Source organism: Ranitomeya variabilis, chromosome 1, assembly GCF_051348905.1.
Source record: "Ranitomeya variabilis isolate aRanVar5 chromosome 1, aRanVar5.hap1, whole genome shotgun sequence".
Lineage (NCBI taxonomy): Eukaryota > Metazoa > Chordata > Amphibia > Anura > Dendrobatidae > Ranitomeya > Ranitomeya variabilis.
In genome coordinates, this window is record NC_135232.1 from 638,763,704 (window position 1) to 638,789,299 (window position 25,596).

The window sequence follows — 25,596 nt, forward strand, 5'->3', positions numbered from 1 at the left end:
CCGACTGCAGGGGCAGCACCGTTTCCTGACTGCAGGGGGCAGCACCGTTTCCTGACTGCAGGGGCAGCACCGTTTCCTGACTGCAGGGGGCAGCACCGTTTCCTGACTGCAGGGGGCAGCACCGTTCCCTGACTGCAGGGGGCAGCACCATTCCCTGACTGCAGAGGGCAGCACCGTTCCCCGGCTGTAGAGGGCAGCATCGTTCCCCGACTGCAGGGGGCAGCATCGTTCCCGGACTGCAGGGGGCAGCACCGTTCCCGGACTGCAGGGGGCAGCATATCTGACTAGGGCTGATAATTCGCCAGTCATGAGCTTTTATTTCACCGTCACACATCTGAGGGCTAATAATAATATACTCTGGACCGATACAATAACCCTCTCTCCGTACAGACAAGAACGGAATCAGCAGCATATCTCACTATACGTTACCTTCTGTTTTGCGCTAATGCCTGCAAAACTACATTTCCCACAGTGCTTTGCGCTAGAATAAGAGGGCGGGGCGAATAGCGACGGGCGGAGCCTTAAGCTGGATGGGGCGGGAGTGTGGCACGTATAACATGAAAGGGGTGGGGTCCAGGACGGGAGAGAGGCGGGGCCTGACGCGAAGGGCGATCCGTTCCCGGTGATGACGTTGCTGATGTGGATGACGTCAGCGGATTGGAGGATTCTCAGGGAATGCGCGCACACACATCCGCGTTCACGACGCTTCCATCGGGCCTGGGGAAGGGGGGGTGTCGCTGCGCCGCCATTACTGGAGAGAGCCGGAGCGGCGCGGAGCGATCGGCGGCTGCAGGGGCAGAACATCGCGGCCCGGGATAGCAGAGGAGCGGTGCTGGGGAGACGACGGGACATGAGGCCGCTGCACAGGTGAGGAGAGGCGGCACGGCGGAGGCAGGCCGGGGCTGTCAGGAGCTGCCGGGGCGGGCATCGCCGAGCTGTGGCTGCCGCTAGTCGTCCTGTCTGCGCCCAGAGGATGCGGGGAAGTTCTCGGTGTCACAGTGCGGGGCCGGTGTGTGAGCTGCGGATCAGCCGGTGCAATGCGGGGAGAGGTGCTGAGGCCAGAGGTGACCCGGTGCTGCCGGGGTGAGGTGCCCAGGGTGGCAGAGTGGGGGCCATTATGTGCCACTCAGGGGTACAGCTACCCCACTACGGTCCGTTCCCCCCCCCCCCCCTCCCGGCTGCGGTCCGTCGTTGCGCACCCCCCTCCCGGCTGCGGTCCGTCGTTGCGCACCCCCCTCCCGGCTGCGGTCCGTCGTTGCGCACCCCCCTCCCGGCTGCGGTCCGTCGTTGCCCACCCCCCTCCCGGCTGCGGTCCGTCGTTGCCCACCCCCCTCCCGGCTGCGGTCCGTCGTTGCGCACCCCCCTCCCGGCTGCGGTCCGTCGTTGCGCACCCCCCTCCCGGCTGCGGTCCGTCGTTGCGCACCCCCCTCCCGGCTGCGGTCCGTCGTTGCGCACCCCCCTCCCGGCTGCGGTCCGTCGTTGCGCACCCCCCTCCCGGCTGCGGTCCGTCGTTGCGCACCCCCCTCCCGGCTGCGGTCCGTCGTTGCGCACCCCCCTCCCGGCTGCGGTCCGTCGTTGCGCACCCCCCTCCCGGCTGCGGTCCGTCGTTGCGCACCCCCCTCCCGGCTGCGGTCCGTCGTTGCGCACCCCCCTCCCGGCTGCGGTCCGTCGTTGCGCACCCCCCTCCCGGCTGCGGTCCGTCGTTGCGCACCCCCCTCCCGGCTGCGGTCCGTCGTTGCGCACCCCCCTCCCGGCTGCGGTCCGTCGTTGCCCACCCCCCTCCCGGCTGCGGTCCGTCGTTGCCCACCCCCCTCCCGGCTGCGGTCCGTCGTTGCGCACCCCCCTCCCGGCTGCGGTCCGTCGTTGCGCACCCCCCTCCCGGCTGCGGTCCGTCGTTGCGCACCCCCCTCCCGGCTGCGGTCCGTCGTTGCGCACCCCCCTCCCGGCTGCGGTCCGTCGTTGCGCACCCCCCTCCCGGCTGCGGTCCGTCGTTGCGCACCCCCCTCCCGGCTGCGGTCCGTCGTTGCGCACCCCCCTCCCGGCTGCGGTCCGTCGTTGCGCACCCCCCTCCCGGCTGCGGTCCGTCGTTGCGCACCCCCCTCCCGGCTGCGGTCCGTCGTTGCGCACCCCCCTCCCGGCTGCGGTCCGTCGTTGCGCACCCCCCTCCCGGCTGCGGTCCGTCGTTGCGCACCCCCCTCCCGGCTGCGGTCCGTCGTTGCGCACCCCCCTCCCGGCTGCGGTCCGTCGTTGCCCACCCCCCTCCCGGCTGCGGTCCGTCGTTGCGCACCCCCCTCCCGGCTGCGGTCCGTCGTTGCGCACCCCCCTCCCGGCTGCGGTCCGTCGTTGCGCACCCCCCTCCCGGCTGCGGTCCGTCGTTGCGCATCCCCCTCCCGGCTGCGGTCCGTCGTTGCGCACCCCCCTCCCGGCTGCGGTCCGTCGTTGCGCACCCCCCTCCCGGCTGCGGTCCGTCGTTGCGCACCCCCCTCCCGGCTGCGGTCCGTCGTTGCGCACCCCAAAGACCCCCCACCCTCTCCCGGGTGCAGTCCGCTTCACCTCTCCCCACTGCTACGGCCTGGTGCACTATCCCCCCCGCTACAGTACGGTGCACTATCCCTCCATCTCTATGGTCCGGTGCACTATCCCTCCATCTCTATGGTCCGGTGCACTATCCCCCCCTACGGCCTGGTGCACTATCCCCCCCGCTACAGTACGGTGCACTATCCCTCCATCTCTATGGTCCGGTGCACTATCCCCCCCTACAGTCTGGTGTAACCCCCCGCTACAGTACGGTGCACTATCCCTCCATCTCTATGGTCCGGTGCACTATCCCCCCCTACAGTCTGGTGTAACCCCCCGCTACAGTACGGTGCACTATCCCTCCATCTCTATGGTCCGGTGCACTATCCCCCCCCTACGGTCTGGTGTAACCCCCCGCTACAGTACGGTGCACTATCCCTCCATCTCTATGGTCCGGTGCACTATCCCCCCCTACGGTCTGGTGTAACCCCCCGCTACAGTACGGTGCACCAGTCTCCGTCCCCCCATGGTCGGGTGCATCCTGCACCCCCCACTACAGTACGGTGCTCGGCAGCTTAATGCCGCTATAATTCTCCAGCATCAGTGAGAGGACGTCAGCCCCCCGCACCGCCAGGGCACCAGGACCCCGCTCTAATCCCCGCTGCCAGATGGCTTTGTGCAGCCGGTCATTGTACGTGGAGGAATTAGGTGGAATCTGCGGACAGTAACCATTTCATGGCCGCTGCCGTCAGCGCTAGTCGTGGTGCTGCTGTGTGCCCTGCCGTATATACTCCGTACACACCTGTACGGCGGGGCGCAGTGCTGGGTCGCCGTTATACCCCATAACCCCAGCTCATGTTTGTACAGAGGGGAGGGGGCGTCTACTGTCTGAACACCGGCAGATTGGAGGGCAGAGCCGGGGGGGTTGTACCGGTGACGGAGCAGTGGGGGTCATGGCACCAAAGGTACAGTGGCCAACATGGAGCCTGGGTGGCATCGGTATATAAGTGGTGAGCAGCAGGGTCCGGAGTTTGTGTGTTCTCTTTCAGGGGTGTTGGGGTCTCCTCCCACATTCCTATGATGACATCACAGACTGGTGGGAATGGGGGGAATCTTTGTACAGTGCTGCGGAATGTGTGAGCGCTATAGAGGGGCTGTAAGCTGTCAGCACATTGGGGTTCATGGACGGGGGGATACGTTATTTGCCCCCCAATCAATACTTCACTCTCTCCTCCATAAAGTCACTTTACAATGGCTCCCGTCTCTCCGGACCCTAGAAGCATAGAAGGGCAGCAGTCCGCCACCATCCCCGCGTGCCCCATACCCATGGCTGACCCCTGGTTGCCGGGGGAGATCTCTTAGTAGCTGGTGGTGGTCTCAGCCCCCACCTCGGTCCATGTGCCGGGCAGTGCCGTCTTGTTTCTCCGCGGCTGGTGAATCACCGGAGGTTCTTCCTCTATTGCTGCTGAAGTGAAAGCTGAGGTTACTGATTAGTATTTGCTTTATAACGGCCAGCGCCATCGGGGTTAACCATAATGGCCTGATAGTCGCTTCTGGCTGTATATTTAATCTCTGTGCAGAATGAAAGTGTCAAAGTCCAGAGAGGATGGGACACTAAGTACTGGACCAGCGCTACCGGGGGAGTGAGCCAGGAATCCCCCTACACACCCTATGGAGATGGGCGCAGCAAAATGGAGGAGATTTGACCTAATCTAATCCACACGCTGAGTACCGGAAAATCTGCATTGGAAAGTGACCTCCAGTGCGGCGGCCATCTGCAGCTTGTCACCTTATAGCGTCACTAATCCACGTGCAGTGCTGCAGATCCGTAGGTGAGAGCGCACCTGCACACGGCCTGGGGTCGGCCAGTGCTGTCATTGGGAGCAGGGTGCTTTTCTGCTCCGGATGTAGAGCATCCGATAATCCGCAGCATAACGCTGCAGCCTGGGCTTGTCGGGGATGCCATGGTATATGACCTTGGCGAGTGTCTTCCTTCCTGCTCAGAACAAAGCCGGACCTGTTCACTACCACGAATACTGCTGAAGCCTTTCCCATTTGTTTGTTTATTTGTAAAATAACTTGTCTCAGCCCTAGTTAATGGGTAAGATTGCAAAGTGTCTGTAACAGCCAGCAACCTTTTCAATTCACCCCTTATTAAAAATCCTCTGGATTATTAATCCTATAGTTTACTGCTCGTTGCCAAGGATACCTCAATAGTCTTGTCTCATGCTTCGCACTGACGAGGGCCAACAGCCCGAAACAACGTGTCTGCGAATTGAGATACTGATTTGGCTTTTATCCTAAGTCATATTGCACGACTCGTTAGAGGGTTGATTGTGACTTGTAGGATCGCTACTTCCAACAGGTGGCGCTATAGAGTTAAGTCCTCTTTTTCTCAGAGGAGGCAATTTCAATAGTCTTGGTAGCAGTGGCCTATCTCTAGGTAAGGAGCGCAGCGCTTTCAAGCTCTTTTTTTATGTTGTCCGGATTGCTGCTTTTCTCCGACCCTGCAGCCGGTCCAAACTGTTGAGAGCACATCGCTTCCGCTGTTAAACGGAAGGTCGGGGACCCCTGAAATGACATCTTGAGACTGACTTAATGCAGCTGCTTAATGATACATTATTTAATTGATATGGCCATCTCATTTTGAGTATTTTTATAAAGAAAGATAAATCCTGTGTCAATATATCATCTGAGTGTGTAGATATAAATCACATATTTGGTACACTTGTAGAGATTGGCCTGTTGCTAAGCAACGCTAACGGTTGCCATAGGTAGGGGGCAGGTATGGCGCATGGTGTGTAAACTTCTGTGATTCCTCAGGGCTTTACACTAAGGATCTGTGACCTACAGATATACTCTAGATTTGTCTCTGCAAAATCTCTTGATTCTGGACCCAAAGTACAAGTCTGTGCCCCTATTGTGTGACAGTAGTGCAGTGAAATAGTCACTACATCGCCATTGATGCAAGCTGTGCAACCACCTAAGGGCCCAAGAGGCAGGGGGCCACTAATTCCTCCAAAGCAGGTGGGATTGCTGCTGTTGGGCTGAGAGAGGACCAAGTCAGTCGGCCATGACTTACCTGTCACAGGTTTCAATAGTTCCACCGAATTTGCATTAAGTTGTTGAAGCAAAACTACGACGACAGACCTTAGATGTGATGATGCAACTGTGCAACTTTCATGTTGTGCAAAAATTTGCTGATGACGCCCTATAGTTTTTAGATTTTTGCAAACCTCTCCACTAATAGTTAATGTGGCTGCCCACTATATCATTTAAATGGTCTTAAAGGGAATTTGTCAGCAGGTTTTTGCTATTTAGTCTGAGAGCAGCATAATATAGAGCAAGCTACCCTGACTCCAGTGATATCACTTACTAGGCTGTGTTGTAGTTTCAATACAATCGATGTTTTATCAGCAGGAGATTATCACTGCAGGACTAGGTGTCAGGCAGTCTACCCGATCTAACCCCGCCCCAAACACTGATTGACCGCTGACTCACAATGCATAGTGTACACAGGAAGCTGCCAATCAGAGCTGTGGGCAGGGTTATACACAACTGCATTCTGACCACCGGAGAGAAAATAGGGATTCTATCAAAACTATAGCAAGCAGCTCAGTAAGTGATACATCGCTGGAATCGGACTCCCTGCCCCTACATCATGATACTCAGATTTCATAGCAATAACCTTCTGACAGATTTCCTTTTAAAAAATCAAAACAGAAAGCAACCACCCCCCTCAGATCCTTATTTACAGGACTCCTCTATTCCCTGGTACTGCTACCCATGTTCCCCTGCTGGTCTCTTCTCTTCCCCCTGTAGGGTTAGTCACATGATCTCTGCTGACAAGCAGCAGCAACTGATGGGCTGGAGTGGTCAAGTGCTGCCAAAGCCACAAGAGAACCACAGTGGTCTGCAGTAGTCACATGATGTCCCCTGCCAGAAGGGGGAGAAGGATGTCTTTTTTTTAATTTATAAGACCACCATAGGTCCACTGTTAATGTAATGGAAAATCGCTTTTAAATAAGTGATCCTGAACCCTTTAGCGTTTTGGGGTGTCCATGGTCTACATTTGATGGAAGGACAGTATAGTGTAGACCAGCGGTGGCTAAACAGTATACAACAGTCTTCCAGCCCGGATAGGTGTAGCAAGGTGAAATGCATAGATGCCGGCAACCCTTGTATCACTCACATTGATAAGGGGTAGTACGTACACTGCAGACACCGCTCCTTGGTGGCCCCCCGCAGTGATGCCGTCAGCGGTGTGTACCAGTGGGAGGAAGGGGAGGTTACATGTCGCACATTTCACCCTTTGTTTGGCACCAGTCAGATATTGACAGCTGCAGATCGTGCACACGCTGCTCCGGTCAGTCTATGCTGCAGATAGATTTTGCAGCATTTGCAGGAGACTTTCTGCTAGTGAATACACATTGTATAATCTGCTGTGAGTTCTCACTATGGGAATTCTGCCGTATGCGCCCAGGTGTGATAGACGACAAACGTGACCCGTGCTCAGTCACCCCGAGAGCGGCCCTATAGACTAGAGACACACGTACAAGTGATGATGTGAAGGACTCTCATCTGATGGAGCCAGTGACCTGGGCCTTGTCTGCAATATGGCTCCACAACACACACAAAACAGCTCACCCTGTAGCCTGGGGTACGCCCGGCTCACATTGTAGCCTTAAGGTACCTTCACACTAAGCGACGCTGCAGCGATATCGACAACGATGCCGATCGCTGGAGAGCTGTCACACAGACGGCTCTCCAGCGACCAACGATGCCGAGGTCCCCGGGTAACCAGGGTAAACATCGGGTTACTAAGCGCAGGGCCGCGCTTAGTAACCCGATGTTTACCCTGGTTACCAGCGTAAATGTAAAAAAACAAACATTACATACTTACATTCGCGTCCCCCGGCGTCCGCTTCCCTGCACTGTGTAAGCGCCGGCCCTAACAGCAGAGCGGTGACGTCACCGCTGTGCTTTGCTTTCCAGCCGGCACTGACACATTCAGTGCAGGAAGCTCTGAGCAGCAGCGCGGACGCCGGGGGACGTGACAGACATCAGAGGGTGAGTATGTAGTGTTTTTTTTTTTTTTTACTTTTACTTTTACAATGGTAACCAGGGTAAATATCGGGTTACTAAGCGCGGCCCTGCGCTTAGTAACCCGATATTTACCCTGGTTACCATTGTAAAACATTGCTGGCATCGTTGCTTTTGCTGTCAAACACGACGATACACACCGATCTGACGACCAAATAAAGTTCTGGCCTTCTACCTCCGACCAGCGATATCACAGCAGGATCCTGATCCCTGCTGCGTGTCAAACACAACGAGATCGCTATCCAGGACGCTGCAACATCACGGATCGCTATCGTTATCGTTACAAAGTCGTTTAGTGTGAAGGTACCTTTAGGTTTGCATGGCTCCCCCTGTGGCCTGGGGTGCACAGTGGGTTGTGTAGTTTACTTTACAATGACAATTTACCCCATGATTATGTCACGTACTTGTGTACGCGTAACAGAGCAGTTGAAGTACCACTGTCGGAGATTGACAGCTGCATCTAAATGGTTAAAAATTACATCCTAGGTGTAAAAAAAAAAAAAAAAAAAAAAAAACGAAACAAAAAAAAGCTGTGTGTGATTAATGTGTCGTCCCGTTAGGCCGGCCATAGTTTTCAAGACTCTAAATTTCAATTATGGGACATTGATATGTTCATAACAACTAGTGAAAACTTTTTCTGACCTCAGTAGAAGTAGTAGATTACACCTTTCTATATATTAATAAAGGTATATCACCATATATTGGCTACTGGTTTGTACCACTGTATATTGGCCACTGGTTTATACCACCGTATATTGGCCACTGGTGTATACCACTGTATATTGGCCACTGGTTTATACCACTGTATATTGGCCACTGGTTTATACCACCGTATATTGGCCACTGGTGTATACCACTGTATATTGGCCACTGGTTTATACCACCGTATATTGGCCACTGGTTTATACCACTGTATATTGGCCACTGGTTTATACCACTGTATATTGGCCACTGGTTTATACCACTGTATATTGGCCACTGGTTTATACCACTGTATATTGGCCACTGGTTTATACCACTGTATATTGGCCACTGGTTTATACCACTGTATATTGGCCACTGGTTTATACCACTGTATATTGGCCACTGGTTTATACCACTGTATATTGGCCACTGGTTTATACCACTGTATATTGGCCACTGGTTTATACCACCGTATATTGGCCACTGGTTTATACCACTGTATATTGGCCACTGGTTTATACCACTGTATATTGGCCACTGGTTTATACCACTGTATATTGGCCACTGGTTTATACCACTGTATATCGTCCACTGGTTTATACCACCGTATATTGGCCACTGGTTTATGCCACCGTATATTGGCCACTGGTTTATGCCACTGTATATTGGCCACTGGTTTATACCACTGTATATCGTCCACTGGTTTATGCCGCCGTATATCGTCCACTGGTTTATGCCGCCGTATATCGGCCACTTATTGGTACCGGACACTGGTTTTATAGGACTTCAATTACCTGCAGACCAAATAAAATGATTGGGGTAATTATGGCCCCATAGATACAGTAAGTGCATGCCCAGAGTTACTTCTGCTGCCACGCTTTGTCACTGGATGATTTTCGGTCATCTTCCCCCTAGCACACAGTGTGCTCATACACCCGGGCTGAGTACTCGGACCCAGTACTTTCCCTTTAGCTGGGGGCTGTGGAATAACTGGATGCTTAAGAGCAGATTGTGGAGTCTGGGCTGTAACTTGCTGGTCAGATGTGGATTAGTGAAGAAACCCTCTTCACGCATCCGCTATATGGATATATATTCCATTTTAGGGGGCCATGTGGAGTAGATATCATTTATTTTATATGCAATTGATATTTTTTTACCACTCAAGGTATTTGTCGCTGTCTTTATTTGCAAAACCGTAGCTTTAGACAAGGGTGAAATCTATGGCAGGATCCTTGAAAACAAATCAGCAATACAAAGGACATGCCGCACCTTTGAAAATCTGCAGTGTGCCTGAAAATGTGTGCCCTTTATGCCATGTGTAATTTGTTCCGTTCAATATATTCTTCAGCACTTCTTTTTAAAGAGAATCTGACTCCAGGTTTTTGCCACCTAAACTGAGTGCATCGTAACGTAGAGATAGAGACCCTGGTTCCAGTGATGTCACTTACTAGGCTACTTCCTGTAGTTTTATCAGCAGAATTTATCATAGAAGATTAGTTAGCCTGCTGCCCTGCCATGTAGTCCTCCATATAACCCCGCACACACCTCTGATTGACTGCTTTCTGCGTATCGAAGCTGCCAATCAGTGGTATGGGTGGGGTTATACAGAGCTCAGCATTCAGAGAACTGCTAAATCTGCAGCAGATAAAGCAGGGATTGTATCAAAACTGCAGCAAGCAGCCCAGTAAGTGACACATCACTGGAATCAGGGTCTCTGCCCCAATGTCATCCGGCTCTCAGATTGAGTAGCACCACTCTGATGACAGATTCCCTTTAAGCCCAATAAGTGCAAGGTTCTCTCTTAGTAGTATTTCCCCTGGGATTATCCTGTTTGGAAGTATTTAATTGAGCTGAAAGTGAACGCATGAATGATCTGGCTTCATAGATCAAATAACGCTTTCATTATGCTCCTGGTCGTTTATTGGATTTGTTTTCTGCCTTGATAATTTTGGTTATTGTTTAACTGGTTGCTAGTAGCAGAAAGTTTCTTGCTTGAAAGGAAAGGTTATGATTTACACTCAGATGTGTTTTTTTTTAATAGCCTTTGCTAAGGCCATGTTCACACATTCAGTATTTTTCTTCTATATTTGTATGCCAAATCAGGAGAGGGGCAATGGTTTTGGCTTACAGATACTGATATAAAATGCCAGCAAATACTGGTCGTGTGAACGCATCCTTTATTCTTTGTCTATGAGGCTGGTTTCACACTGTATGTACGGGCTGTGACTCCTGGCCCGCCCCCGCGTGGCTCTGCTGGCCCGCCCCCGCGTGGCTCTGCTGGCCCGCCCCCGCGTGGCTCTGCTGGCCCGCCCCCGCGTGGCTCTGCTGGCCCGCCCCCGCGTGGCTCTGCTGGCCCGCCCCCGCGTGGCTCTGCTGGCCCGCCCCCGCGTGGCTCTGCTGGCCCGCCCCCGCGTGGCTCTGCTGGCCCGCCCCCGCGTGGCTCTGCTGGCCCGCCCCCGCGTGGCTCTGCTGGCCCGCCCCCGCGTGGCTCTGCTGGCCCGCCCCCGCGTGGCTCTGCTGGCCCGCCCCCGCGCGGATAGATAGTAGTGACTTCCCCTGCACATGAATGTTTGGCACATCTTACTCCCGCAGACTCAGTACTGATGCATAACAGGTCCGTCTTGATGAATCCGCACCTTTTGCAGCAGTTTCCTATTGATCTCAATGGGAAAAAAATCCTTTTAGCACATGGTGCACTTTATTTTCCAAAGAAGTAATGTGTCAACTCTTAAAGCAATTCTGCTTCTAAAAATTCTCTAAATTGTACAGCCAGGGAAAGTCAAGCTGAAGAAACACCACATACACAAAAAAGCATTAAACATAAAATAAAAAGTTTTTTTTTTTTTTTTGTTGAATTTTTTTTTTAACCTTCCCAAAATCCATGTAAAAATGTTGTTCTCTAAGGACAAATTCACTTGGTAATATTTTGGGAAGCATTATACGTACGGTAAGTACCTTTGTAAGGCAAAACTAGAAGTGCAGCAAACAGAACATGATGAAAAGATTTGTCTCTTGTCTGAAATCCTTTGGTGCACATACTTAGTCATTTTACAAGGTTCTTTAAGGTTAAATGCATGGATTTACATGCAGAAAATACGGTACCATGGGAGGTGAGGTGCTTTCAAGTTTGTGAACGACGCTTCAGAATTTTCCATATTTCTGTGTAAGTTTGACCCAAAAATAAATCTGATTTTCTCACAAGTTCCTAAAGTATGGAAAGGGAACCAAACAATATTAATATTGGCCATTCCAAAACTTTATTCTTCACCATTCTATTGTAGGCAGTGTGCATTGGGGCTTTTTCTTTCTGCATGACGACCCCCATTGTGGTGAGATTTAGCTCATGGGCAAAAGTCCTGACATCTTCTGGAATTTGCAAATAAGATTCAGAATGAATTGTTCCACTAATGAAGGCATCCGTTCTGGTCCAGATAGTGGTCTTTCTTTTTCCAAACATAAATCTTTTGATGTAAACAACAACAAAAAAATCTTTATTTTGCCTTCTTCCGTCCACAAAACGTTGTTCCAGTAGCCTTCTGACTTGTGTGACCTGGTCGCAAACTGCAGCTGAGCAGCAATGCTCTTTTTTTGGAGAGCTGTAGCTTTCCCTTAGGAATACTACAGTGCACACTGCTGTTTAGTGTCCTACTGATGGCGGAGTCACAAATTGTTACATTAGCTAACTTGAGTGAGGCCTTTAGTTTCTTAGAATTTACCTTGAGTTCCTTTGTGACCTTACAAAATAGCCTACACCTTACTCTTGGAGTGGTCCTTGCTGGTCGATCACTCCTGGGAAAAGTAATAATGGTCGTGAATTTGCTCCATTTGTGCACAAATTGTCTGACACTGGCTTAGTGCAGTCCAAACTGTTAAGACATGGTTTTATAACCTTTTCCAGCCTGATGAGCATCATCTACTCTTTCTGAGGTCCTCAGGAATCTGCCTTGTGTCATGATACTCTTCCACAAACATAGGTTGTCGAGATCAGACTATATGTCCCTGTTCTTTCAATAAAATAGGTCACCTACTCACACCTGATTGTCATCTCATTGTTTGAAAACAACAGATTTTAATTTCACCTTGCAAATTATCTGCTAATTGTGCTAAGCCTAAAGGTTCACATACTTAAGCCGCTGACAGACATGCGATATTTGATCATTTTCCTCATTTAATAGAGGAGTCAAATATTTACTTTTACGGCTTAGTGAAAATCTGATGTAGTTTTAGGTCAAATTTATGCAGAAAAATATGGAAAATTCTCATTGATTCACAAACTTATAAACACCTACATTGTTTGTTTGTTTTCTCTTATTTTCTGCAAGGCCCTTGATTAATTTAGCAGTTGTTGTCCGGTAGTGGACAATCCCTTTAACTTGTAGGGTAGCTACATCAAATAGGAGGCGCTAGAAAGTCTGTTTTCTTTCTCCAGGTTGTAGTTACATTTGTGTAAGGGTGCTGGTAATATATAGGATATGACATCGCTCTTTTAAATGTAATGCTCTAAATATTAGAGGACCATGAAACTGCACATCTGGAAATTTTAACAAGGCCTGTGCTATGGAAAACTATTTAAAATAAAAAAGGTATGTGCATGCGACGTCTTTTAGACACTGACGTAAGGTTTTTTGGGGCATCTTTTGCACTGGGCTGTCAGCGTATTTATTTTAAATATGTATGCATTGGTGAGCGTCTGAGAGATTGAGGTGATGGCGGGGTGAGGGATGGAGGGGGACGGCGGGGTGAGGGATGGAGGGGGACGGCGGGGTGAGGGATGGAGGGGGACGGCGGGGTGAGGGATGGAGGGGGACGGCGGGGTGAGAGACTGAAGGGGACGGCGGTGTGAGGGACTGAAGGACGGCGGTGTGAGGGACTGAAGGGGACGGCGGTGTGAGGGACTGAAGGGGACGGCGGTGTGAGGGACTGAAGGGGACGGCGGTGTGAGGGACTGAAGGGGACGGCGGTGTGAGGGACTGAGGGGGGACGGCGGTGTGAGGGACTGAGGGGGGACGGCGGTGTGAGGGACTGAGGGGGGACGGCGGTGTGAGGGACTGAGGGGGGACGGCGGTGTGAGGGACTGAGGGGGGACGGCGGTGTGAGGGACTGAGGGGGGACGGCGGTGTGAGGGACTGAGGGGGGACGGCGGTGTGAGGGACTGAGGGGGGACGGCGGGGTGAGGGACTGAGGGGGGACGGCGGGGTGAGGGACTGAGGGGGGACGGCGGGGTGAGGGACTGAGGGGGGACGGCGGGGTGAGGGACTGAGGGGGGACGGCGGGGTGAGGGACTGAAGGGGGTTGGTGGGGCGAGGGACTGAGGGAGACGGCGGGGCGAGGGACTGAGGGAGACGGCGGGGTGAGGGATTGAGGGGGACAGCAGCATACATGCTTTAGGTTAGTGTATGATGCACAGTAGAGCTGTTTTGTAGAGGTAGGGAGCAGGGATTATTGCTCTGTGTAGGGGGGAGCCTGTATGAAGATGGAGGATGGGAGGGAGACACTGGATGAGCTTTATATGTAGGGAATTCCCATCTCTATCTGCTCCTCATACGGCAGCTCACAGCTGACAGATGCTAAGCTCCGCCCCTGCTTCCTGTGATTGGTCTCTGCTCCCCTGTTACGAAGGACGGATTTCACCTGACAACCATCAGTGGGCAGCAATGTACAGAAAAGGGGACACCTAGTGGCCGCATGACAGGGCATTGTTACGTTTCCTGTAAATAGCGATTTACACATTTTCCATCTAACACACAAGGTTAGTGACATGAAAATGGCGACTTCCACAGCCGGTGGTTTAGGTGCTTTCATAGGAATGGCGAGGATCCTAGAGATGGGACTTATTGTGATAGCCCAGTAATTGTGATATAAAAACCTCTTTAACTTGTTGTAAATGATACAGTAGAATTGGTATAATTATGGCAATTGTTAGTTTAGGAATCTGTCACCAGGTTTTTACTACTCATTTTGAAGCGGCATAATGTAGGGACAAGGACCCTGATTCCAGCGATGTGTCACTTACTGGGCTCTTCGCTGTCATTTTGGTAAATTCCCGGTTTTCTCTGCTGCAGATGTAGCAGTTCTCTGAATGCTGAGCTCTGTGTAACCCCGCCCACACCACTGACTGGCAGCTTTCTGTGTATACTGTGCATAAGCCAGAAGCTGCCAATCCGTGGTGAGGGCGGGGTTGGACTATGTGGCAGCAGGGTTACTAGTCCTCTGCTAATAAATCAGTGATTTTATCACTACTACAGCAAGCAGCCCAGTAAGTGACACATCGCTGGAATCAGGGTCTCCTACATTATGCTGCTCTCCGATTAGGTGGCAAAACCTGTAAATGGTAAATCGATAGCTATGTTTCCGTAGTAAGAACAGGCTGTTGTCGGGCTCAGGTCACACATGCTGTTTATGCTTGCTATAAACACTCCAGCTATTGCTTTGCTAGAGAATAGAGCAGAGACACTCGCAGGGTTCCGGAAAGGCTACAGCTCCTGAGCTCGTTAACCCTCCGTGTGCTGGCGATGACAGATGCACTTACAATGTCACTAATCGTGGCCGTTGTCCTGCTTAATATGCCAGGCAGTCCTCGGAGTTCATCAGCAGCCAGACTGCACGGGTATAATGTTAGCCTTGTTCCTGGGATTCAGATTCCAGACATGCGCGCTGCTGTTGTAGGGCAGACTGTCAGCATTTTAATGGATGGTCCAACCTAAGATGCGAGGCCGAGGAAGTCATGAAGGCTGCTGTAGCTGAGAGGTTTTATCTATGGAAGGCTGATATATACTGACATCTATGAATGCAGCCACAATCGGGCATGAGCCTTGTAGATCCAAATCTGAAGTGCCGAGAAGTAATGTCATTCCTTACACCCGCTGACAGACTTCTTTATAATGGTATTCATCGTTATTTTTATAGCCCTATCCTATTCCTCAGCACTTAACAAATCAGAGGATACATTAACAAAAAAAAAATCAGATTAGCATAAGACTTAAAGGGATGGTCCTAAACTAATCATTTTAAGCCTAAATGTCTTTTTATTGTAATAATCTAATAGCTTTTCCAATACTTTGATTAAAAAGTCCCTGGTGCTCCCACTCTGCTTTATTCATTTATTTTATACCTTCTGCCAGTTTGGTTAAGCTTTGTTTTCAGAACACCCATTGCATGCTGGGTAAGCCAAGAGTCGTTATCAGGGGGTCACTGCTGCGGCCTCTGTCCCCACCATGAGTGATATCGGTTTCCAGGGCTGGGCTAATCCCTGCTCTATTGAGCTTTTGTTGGTTCAGTATGATCCCCCTAGTCACTGTAATTTTTACAACGCACAGTGACAGTGCGCTCCATCTCCAGCTATAATGAGAAGTGATGTAAGAGAGCGCACTGTCAGTGCGCATTGTAAAGAGAAAAAGTGGGAAGCAAAGCAGAAACTTGCCATGCCCCCCAAAAACAGGTGTCTGTTTTGGACGGTGCGTTCTAAAGTGTATTTTTATTTTATATATGATGTCCTTAAATATCCTGCAGTTCGGCGGGAGTCCTAATCCTGAGACCCCCACCAAGTGGTCCAAACATTGTCTTGTCACTTCAGAAGGTAGAAGTGCTCAGCGCAATATATGAGCTCTGAAAGACTGTAAGGCAGTACACCGCGCTGTGCATCCAGTCATGCAGGAGCTGGACACTTTGCGGTACAAAATTATGCATGTACACATACAATAAATAAGTATACACAAATGGAGTGAGGGCTCTGCACACAATAGCTTACAATCCGTGTGCAGCTAGGGTGACACTACAGGTATGAGTGCTTGCATGATACTTCTATGGTCCATACTTCTTTTATATACAGCAACTTAGTCTTTGTAAATCTGCAAAAGATGGTCACCAGATAGCATATGTGTGTGCACAGGTATGAACTGACGGAGTGCATAAAGTATGGGGGATACTCTTAAATGAAGGTGTTGGGTAAGTAAATGTTGTCTGGGTAAATGTGGAAATTTGCTTAGTGTAAAGATCTGTTTTAGGCCATGAGTAATGGGGTGTAAGAGGTAATGTTTCTCCTTGTAGAGAGAGAAAAGCCAAACCTGGTATGTCAGAGTGAGGAGACTGATATGCCTTGCATGCTCCTCTGGGAAATTAAATGTGCCAATTGTCTCTTCAGAGAGGAAGAGGACTAGAACTCTACGCCATCTATTGGAAGCAGTGATCCTAAAAGTCATTATCCACCCTTTAACGAGCCTGGCAAATATGGCTTAGGATAAAAGCCAATCTCAATTTGCAGACACAGTGTTTTGGGCTATTGCCCCTCTTCATTGCAATGTATGATATCTGATTTGGCTAGGTGAGAGGCTCTAGACTGAGGAATAAGGGGTATGTCACAGTAAGGAGATGTGTAGGCCATGAGTAAAACACTCATTTTTGCAAATTGCTCTGATTTAAAATGGATTCTAAAATGAATGGGCAACTGGTGCAATGACTGGCACAGTGTAGAGAGATCGGTGTATGAGCTGGACAGAGATATGAGTTTGGCTGCTGCATGGACAGATTGGAGATGACAGAGTTTAGTAACAGGAGGACAGATTAGTAATGAATTACAGCAATGAAGGCAAAAATGAAGAGTAATTTTTTGCTCTTTCCACAGTAAGAGAAGGGTGGATTCTGAAGATGCTTTTGAGGTGCTGGTGGCATGAGCGTGATTGAATATGTGGAGTGAAGGAAAAATCAAGACCAACATATTTGGTGCATTGCATAGGCGTTATGACTTCATGGAGAGAGAAAGAGGACATACTTGAGGCAGCAGTGGTCATTTGTTGATATTGTTTTCCTTTTGTTGTTTTTATATCTCATTTTGCATCTTAAATAGATCCAAGTAACTAGGGGTCTAGAAAAATGTGTTCCTGGAGCATAACTTGGGTGTCTGTGTCAATCTGTCACTAACTTCACCCCCCCCCCCCCCCCCCCCCCCCGAACCGCAAACTGCATATATATGCATGTAGGTCTTTGAAATGTAAATCCATTGACACCTTTGCATGTTATTCTCCATTCCTAAGATACTGGTGGCATAATTTCTGGCAAATGTGGTGGTAAGTGCTCTCGCCACCACAAAGCACTTAAAAATCCTTTGCTTGTTTCTTCACCCAGCAAGTGCTTCTTCAGCCTGATCGATGGCTCCCCTGTCTGTGATATCAGGGGCCTTTTTGGAAAACCCCCTTGTAAATTGATTAATTTTTACACTGGTTGCAATAAATGGCAGCAATCAAAGCATTTATAGGAGGCAGGTAAATTTTTCGCTTGCTTTAGTTATGATAACTATCTACCGTAATTATTTATTAAACATTAACTGAGAATTTCCATTGTGGAGTCCTGCCAATAATAACTTAAAATTGTATGGTTTCTTAAATGGTTAGCATAAAATTATACATTTGTGTGTAGTAAAAAAAAAAAAATCTATGTACCAGTAATTTAGTTCCTGGAGAGCAGATGTCTACTGGATCCATTTATTTTTTTACATTTTCTTAATAAAAATTTGGACTATAAGGCTAGGTTCACATTGCGTTAACAGCAGCCCGTTCAACACATGCGGTAACAGACTGCTGTTAACGCAAGGGCCGATATGTCAGCGCGCTAGCGCAGATAGAACTAGCAGATGCTCTATCTGCGCTAGCAGTAACGGACCCGGAAACGCTGCAGCCCACGTCCCAGGGTCCGTCACTCAATGACGGCACATTGCTAGCGCACGCCCATTGATGCATCCGACATAGGACTCAATGGCGGCGTTAAAGGACTACGTTACACCGCGTTATGCCGCGGTGTAACGTAGTCCGTCTAACGGATGCCAGTTACGTAATGTGAACCCAGGGTAAGTTCACACAGGGCGTTTTTTTTTGCTTTTTTTTTCTGCAGCAAAACCTGATCTTCTTAGCAGGGAAGAAGCTGCGTCAAAAACGCAGGTTTAGGTGCTTTTATTGTTGTGTATTTGATGCGTTTTGGATGCGTTTTTTTTCTTTGTCCATGCTAATGTCCTTGAATGTTCAGCAGCAAAAACGCGTTTTTGCAGTGTTTTTTCAACACCCATTCAAGTCAATGGGTGAAAAACTCTGAAAAACACTGAAAGAAGTGACATGCTCTATGTCCAAAATCCAGGAAAGCACAAAATGCTGATCAAACAAAAAACCAATGTGTCTGCATGAGACTTCTGACATCTCATAGGCTTTGCTGGTACTGTAAAAAGCAGCTGAAAATTAGCATAAAAAAGCGCAGCAAAAACGTGTGAACTTGCCCTAAATGACTAAAATGTAACACTTAGTGAGAAGCAAAGTTTGTGTAATCTTTTGGCCATGACTCCACAGTGGTGAATGTGGGGTCTAGTGTTTGTGCCTGTATGGGAAAGGGTCAGATTATGGGGACCCTTCTTGTATGGGAAAGGGTCAGATTGCGGGGACCCTTCTTGTATGGGAAAGGGTCAGATTGCGGGGACCCTTCTTGTATGGGAAAGGGTCAGATTGCGGGGACCCTTCTTGTATGGGAAAGGGTCAGATTGCGGGGACCCTTCTTGTATGGGAAAGGGTCAGATTGCGGGGACCCTTCTTGTATGGGAAAGGGTCAGATTGCGGGGACCCTTCTTGTATGGGAAAGGGTCAGATTGCGGGGACCCTTCTTGTATGGGAAAGGGTCAGAATGCGGGGACCCTTCTTGTATGGGAAAGGGTCAGATTGCGGGGACCCTTCTTGTATGGGAAAGGGTCAGATTGCGGGGACCCCTCTTGTATGGGAAAGGGTCAGATTGCGGGGACCCCTCTTGTATGGGAAAGGGTCAGATTGCGGGGACCCCTCTTGTATGGGAAAGGGTCAGATTGCGGGGACCCCTCTTGTATGGGATCCTAGGAGTGACTGCATTATTCATTCTGGTCACTTTTGTCTTCTTCTTAAAGGTTTAGGTAATACATTTTGAGTTCAGCCACTTTAATTTTTATCTTCCCGTAAAGTTATTCCAAGTTGACGTCTTACATGTAACCTTTAGATTTCCTGATGACGGCTCCTCTATGATTTTCTGTTACAGGTTTAGATGGCCATTAAACATAATTTATCATCTCTATGAAAAGAACTCTGAAAACATTGACACACACAGATCTCTCTGGATTAATTGATAAAGAAAATAAACTTTTTAGTATTCAGACTTTTTCCAGGAAGAGAAGTAGATAATGGGCAGATACTCTGCCGTTATGTGACTGCTCAATTTTTACACCATTAAGTGGCAAAAGATTATTACTGTTAGGTTGGCCGATATTTGGGAATGGGTGACCGTAGCAATGGTGATGAATGAGCAAAATGCAGGCGAAATGCCTTTTATGCTTGCAGAAAAATGATCACTCTCTGCAGCATTTCATTCTATATAAAGAGTTGATGTGCTGCCAAGAGCAGTGATATTCTATGCCCACAGAACCCTTGTCCTGTGTGCATAGAAGTGTGGTCGGCCTGTCTAAACAGGCTATTATACAACTGCCAATTTGCCTGTATGTAGCCGACCTGCAGTACTGTAAAGGAGATGTCCACTACTTGGAGAACCTCTTGTAAATCCACATGTTTCCCCTCAGTAAAATAAAAACAATTCTGCTCCATTTTAGTGCTGGTGCAGTTCCACCATTGTCGGCACTGGCTTTCCCAGGGATTGTGTGACATTATGTCACTCAATCCCTGCAGCCAATCACTGCTGGCTTTGCTCTCCTCTTCTACAGATGTATTTGACCTCCGTAGGAAGTGAGAGCTGCCACGGTTTTCGCTTCCTCCGGATGTATGTGATTCGTTCGAAGGCGCTTGGTGACGTGAAGCGGCCACGTTCTGTTCACATTAGTGTAACATTGAGCCAATGAGTTGTTAGCCCCACATACAACACGCAGCCATAATATTGGTATATAGGGAAGTTGTATGTTTTCGGGTAAACTTAGGGTTGGATCATGTCTTGTCGGATCAGGAAGGATCCCACCTTTTGCCTCCTAATAGCTGAGCCGTACATTCCCAGTATAGGTGTTCTATGGAAAACACTTCTAAAGTGGTCGAACTCGTCATACCTTAATAAATAATAGAAAGTGAGAATTACTTGGAGCTTGTACTAGAAACTGAAGACGAGAAAAAATTAACTATTGTGTTTATAAAATGTTAACGCTCCATTAGTTTCCAATATCATCGCTGATTGTCACACTGGCAGTTTACCTCTCATCTGAGAAAATTGGTCCAATTTATGCTAATCGCCCTCTGATCAGGGTCTCGTCAGAGGGTGATCAGTGTGATTCGAATTTCTCAATTGTGGAGGATAAAAAACTTTCTCCATCTTTTACATGCAGCGCATCCGTGAAAATCAGACCGCACTTAGCTGTTATCCGAGCGCTGTCCCATGTATTCCATGGACCTGTAGATATGAATGGCTGAGTGCCATCTGATTATCAGAGGAAACTTCTTCATTGTGACTTTTTTTTTCCCTCTCCTTGGATCGAACTGGTCCGAGAAAAAAATAGGACATGTGCACGTCCCCATAGAATAACATGAGAACGAGTGCTATCTGTCAAAACGATGGCTAGCACTTGTCCCACTTGTCCACTACGGTGGTGTGCCCAGAGAAGGACTCTAGGAAACAAAAAGGAATGCAACATTCCCCAGTTGTGAAAGGTTATAAAAACAAAAGTGAAAAGCAGTATTGCGATATAGCGATGGCAGCTTTTATGTAGTCGGCAACAGTCAATGGAATGGGTGCCACTAATGAATAAGAAGCCATTGCTGCTGGGAATACGGTGCTGACGAGATCTCTATGTTCGAGAAAGCCAAGTAAGCAGCTAAAATAATTTGACACCTGCGTTTCATGAATTTTAAGCTTTTCTTGGAAAATCTATTTGGCCTCTGGTGATGGATGCTGCATATATGATCCGTCGGGTCTTGTGTACAGGAATGATGGCCTATAACAAATCCTTGTCTATTGTGATCATGTATGGTGCTACAGAAGAGGACGCAGCAAGTTGCATTTTTGCTGCGTCCAAAATCAATGAAAAAAAGGACGCATGCGGCGCAAAACGCAGCGTTGTGCATGCGTTTTGCTGCATTTTTGTTTGCGTTGTGCGTTGCGGCGCCGACGCTGCGGCGCACAACGCAAATGTGAACGTAGCCTTACTGCTGCCACACAGGGTCATAAAGCTATTAAGTGTATATCTGAATTAACATTTTCTGCCCTTCCTAAGATATTAAAGGGAGCCTGTCATGTCCCAAAATACTAATAACCTGCAGATATAGGGTTAACTTTAGGTTAATAATGTTACAATGCTACTGTGGTTGAACTTTGTTGCTCCCCGATGCTGCAAGCTTTCAGTCATAGGGGCATGCCCTGCCGTGGCTGCTGTCAATGCTCTCAGCAATGTGATTGGCTGTAAGAACTCCCAGCAGTTTTATAGCCGGCTCTGCACAGATATACTTCAGAGACGCCTGTCTTTCAATGTGCTGGGGATGCTTAATTGTATACTAAGTGGTGATGCACGTCTTTATGACTGAAAGCCAGCAGCTCCTGGGAGGAATAAAGATCATTTTCTCCCTGTAGCCACAGTAAGGCATGCGGATGGTATTGTAATGCTATGAGCCTGCAGATGAACTCCCATATCTGTGGTTTAATAGCGTTTGGGGCCATGAACGGTTCCCTTAAAGGGAACCTGTCACCCCCAAAATCGAAGGTGAGCTAAGCCCACCAGCATCAGGGGCTTATCTACAGCATTCTGTAATCCTGTAGATAAGCCCCCGATGTATCCTGAAAGATGAGAAAAAGAGGTTAGATTATACTCACCCAGGGGCGGTCCCGGTCCGATGGGTGTTGCGGTCTGGTCCAGCGCCTCCTATCTTCCTCAGATGACGTTCTCTTCTTGTATTCACGCTGCAGCTCCTGCGCAGACGTACTATGTCTGCCCTGTTGAGGGCAGAGCAAAGTACTGCAGTGTGCAGGCGCCAGGAAGGGTCAGAGAGGCCCAGCACCTGTGCACTGCAGTACTTTGCTCTGCCCTCAACAGGGTAGACAAAGTACGCCTGCGCCGGAGCCACAGTGTGAAGACCAGAAGAGGACATCATGGAATGAAGATGGGAGGCTCCGGACCAGACCGCGACACCCATCGGACCGGACCGCAGCAGGGACCGCCCCTGGGTGAGTATGATCTACCCTCTTTTTCTCAACTTTTAGGATACATCGGGGGCTTATCTACAGCATTACAGAATACTGTAGATAAGCCCCTGATGCTGGTGGGCTTAGCTCACCTTCGATTTTGGGGGTGACAGGTTCCCTTTAACACTTTACTTTACAGCTCAGTACCTTGAAGACCGACCACTGCTCCTTGACAGCAGAACATGCCCTTTTCTATTGAGTTTGACGCTGTCTAGGATATCTGAAGTGCACTGCCTTCTTCCAGTCCCGGCCATCTTCAGTAGTGGTCGGTCTCCTAGGCAAGATAAAATGTTACTATCTCAAGAGCAACTACAAATTTTAATAAGTAGTAAATAGTAGTAGGGCTTGTTTTTGCCGACAGTATCCGTCTATGAAGATGAGAAAAGCCCTTTAAAAAAAAAAATCGAAATCTGACCTCTGATTGGTATGTATTAGGCTATGTGCACACGTAGGAAATGTGGTGCAGAATTTTCTGCACAAAATCTGCATCTCCTGGCAGAATCTGCTGCTGCGTTTTTTGTGCAGATTTTAAAAAACGCATAAAAAAACGCACCTGCGGATTCTGCCAGGAGATGCAGATTTAGTGCAGAAAATTCTGCACCACTCTTCCTACGTGTGCACATAGCCTTAGGGTATGTGCACACGATGCAGAATTGGTGCAGAACTGCACTGTGATTTACAGTACAATGTAAATCAATGTGAAAAAAAAAAGCTGTGCACATGGTGCGGAAAAATCTGTGCAGAAACGCTGCAGATTTCAAAGAAGTGCATGTCGCTTCTTTTGTGCGTTTCTGCAGCGTTTCTGCACCCTTCCATGATAAAAATCTGCACTGGTAAAATCTACACAGAAACTGCTCTTCCCCCTGATTTTATTCTTTCCTATGGGCTCATTCTGACGGCTGTATTACCAGTCCGAGACTGATCCGACAAAACATCAGGTTGCACTAGAACCAATGTTATTCTATGGGGCTGAGCAGATATCTGATTTTTATTCCTTGGACAGAGCCGATCCGGGGACAAAATCTCTGCATATCCAAGTTTGATCAGATATTCGGATCGCACTGTGCCATGCAAGTCAACAAGTGCGTGGAAAACAGGACTGCACCTGGATGACATCTGACTGCAGTCCAATTTCTGTGCACTGAGACAATGGAGAAGATGGAGACATATTTTTTCTCCATCTTCTCATCTGATCTTCTCATCTGATCACATATTCTAGAACCTTGTAAATGATTGTGCATTGCACAATTTTTCCTCAATCGATTTACACATGGCAGGTTTTCTGTTATTGAATTTCTAGGACCATTCAGCTCACTGGCTCTGATGTAAATGTCACGAGCTGCTGAGCTCAGTGACTGGCTGCAGCGGTGAGGTGTGTCAGTGACGTCACCACTACAGAGGCTGGAACAGAGGCCAAGGGCCAGTGCTGGATCTGGCAGGGTGTATGCAATCTGATTGTTATTTTACATGAGTTATATTGAGGGGACCACTTTATTATTTTTATTTTTTTTAAGGGAAACCTATTTAATAAATAACCCTTGGTTGCTGGCTATGTAACATGAAGACGTGGTTGGCGTACATTAAAAGTGGCCTTTAAAGAGGTATTTCTGTGTACTGTGTCTTAAGTTGTCTTCTACAGTTATATGAAAAAGTTTGGGCACCCCTATTAATCTTAAGCTTAATGTTTTCTAAAAAAAATTTTTTTGCAACAGGTATTTCAGTTTCATATATCTAATAACTGTTGGACACAGTAATGTTTCTGCCTTGAAATAAGGTTTATTGTACTAACAGAAAATGTGCAATCTGCTTTCAAACAAAATTTGACAGGTGCATAAGTATGGGCACCTCACCAGAAAAGTGACATTAATATTTAGTAGATCCTCCTTTTGCAAAAATAACAGCCTCTAGTCGCTTCCTGTAGCTTTTAATGAGTTCCTGGATGAAGGTATTTTTGACCATTCCTCTTTACAAAACAATTCCAGTTCAGTTAAGTTTGATGGTCGCCGAGCATGGACAGCCCTCTTCAAATGATCCCACAGATGTTCAATGATATTCTGGTCTGGGGACTGGGATGGCCATTCCAGAACAGTGTAATTGTTCCTCTGCATGAATGAAACGGCTTCTTTCGCATCACTCTCCCATACAGCTTCTCCTTGTGCAAAGTGCGTTGTATAGTTCACCGATGCACAGTGACACCATCTGCAGCAAGTTGATGCTGCTCTCTCTGGAGGTGGTCTGAGGATTGTCCTTGACTGATCTCACCATTCTTCTTCTCTGCCTTTCTGATGTTTTTCTTGGCCTGCCACTTCTGGCCTTAACAAGAACTTTACCTGTGTTCTTCCATTTCCTTACTATGTTCCTCACAGTGGAAATTGACAGGTTAAATCTCTGAGACAGCTTTTTGTATCCTTCCCCTGAACAACTATGTTGAATAATCTTTGTTTTCAGATCATTTGACGGTTGTTTTGAGGAGCCCATGATGCCACTCTTCAGAGGAGATTCAAACGGAGAACAACTTGCAAGTGGCCACTTTAAGTAGCTTTTCTCATGATTGCATACACCTGGCTATGAAGTTCAAAGCTCAATGAGGTTACAAAACCAAAAAAAGTGCTTTAGTAAGTCAGTAAAAAGTAGGTAGGAGTATTTATAACAAGAAAATGATAAGGGTGCCCATACTTATGCACCTGTCAAATGTAGTTTGAATGCAGATTGCACATTTTCTGTTAGTACAATAAACCTCATTTTGAGGCAGAAACATTACTGTGTCCAACAGTTATTAGATATATGAAACTGAAATAGCTGTTGCAAAAAAAAACCAATTTTTATAAAACATTAAGCTTAAGATCAATAGGGGTGCCCAAACTTTTTCATATAACTATGTACAATGATGCATAGAGGCTGTAGAAGACAAACTGCCCAAAATGTTTAACAAAAAAAACCTATTGCATAAATGATCTCTCTCCAAAAATATTGAAATAATTAAAGTGCCCCCTGAAGGAGTCCATGTTTCTTAGCCTGCCATTACATATTAGGTTAATGTTGTGGATCTGGCCAGTAAGGTTCCCCGACCTAGGGGGGAACAAGGATTCAGTGATACATGTAATGGATGTCTGGCGATGGGTAACG

At 48.4% G+C, this 25,596-nt stretch overlaps 1 protein-coding gene across 1 annotated transcript in view; it reads left to right on the forward strand.

The window, feature by feature from the left end:
* The first annotated feature begins 575 nt into the window (after positions 1 to 575).
* ARHGAP5 (Rho GTPase activating protein 5) overlaps positions 576 to 25,596 on the forward strand; it is an 85,995-nt gene continuing 60,974 nt past the window's right edge. The window contains exon 1 of the mRNA XM_077261087.1: positions 576 to 867. The gene's annotated coding sequence lies outside the window, so the exon portion shown is untranslated. The remainder of the gene's footprint in view (positions 868 to 25,596) is intronic.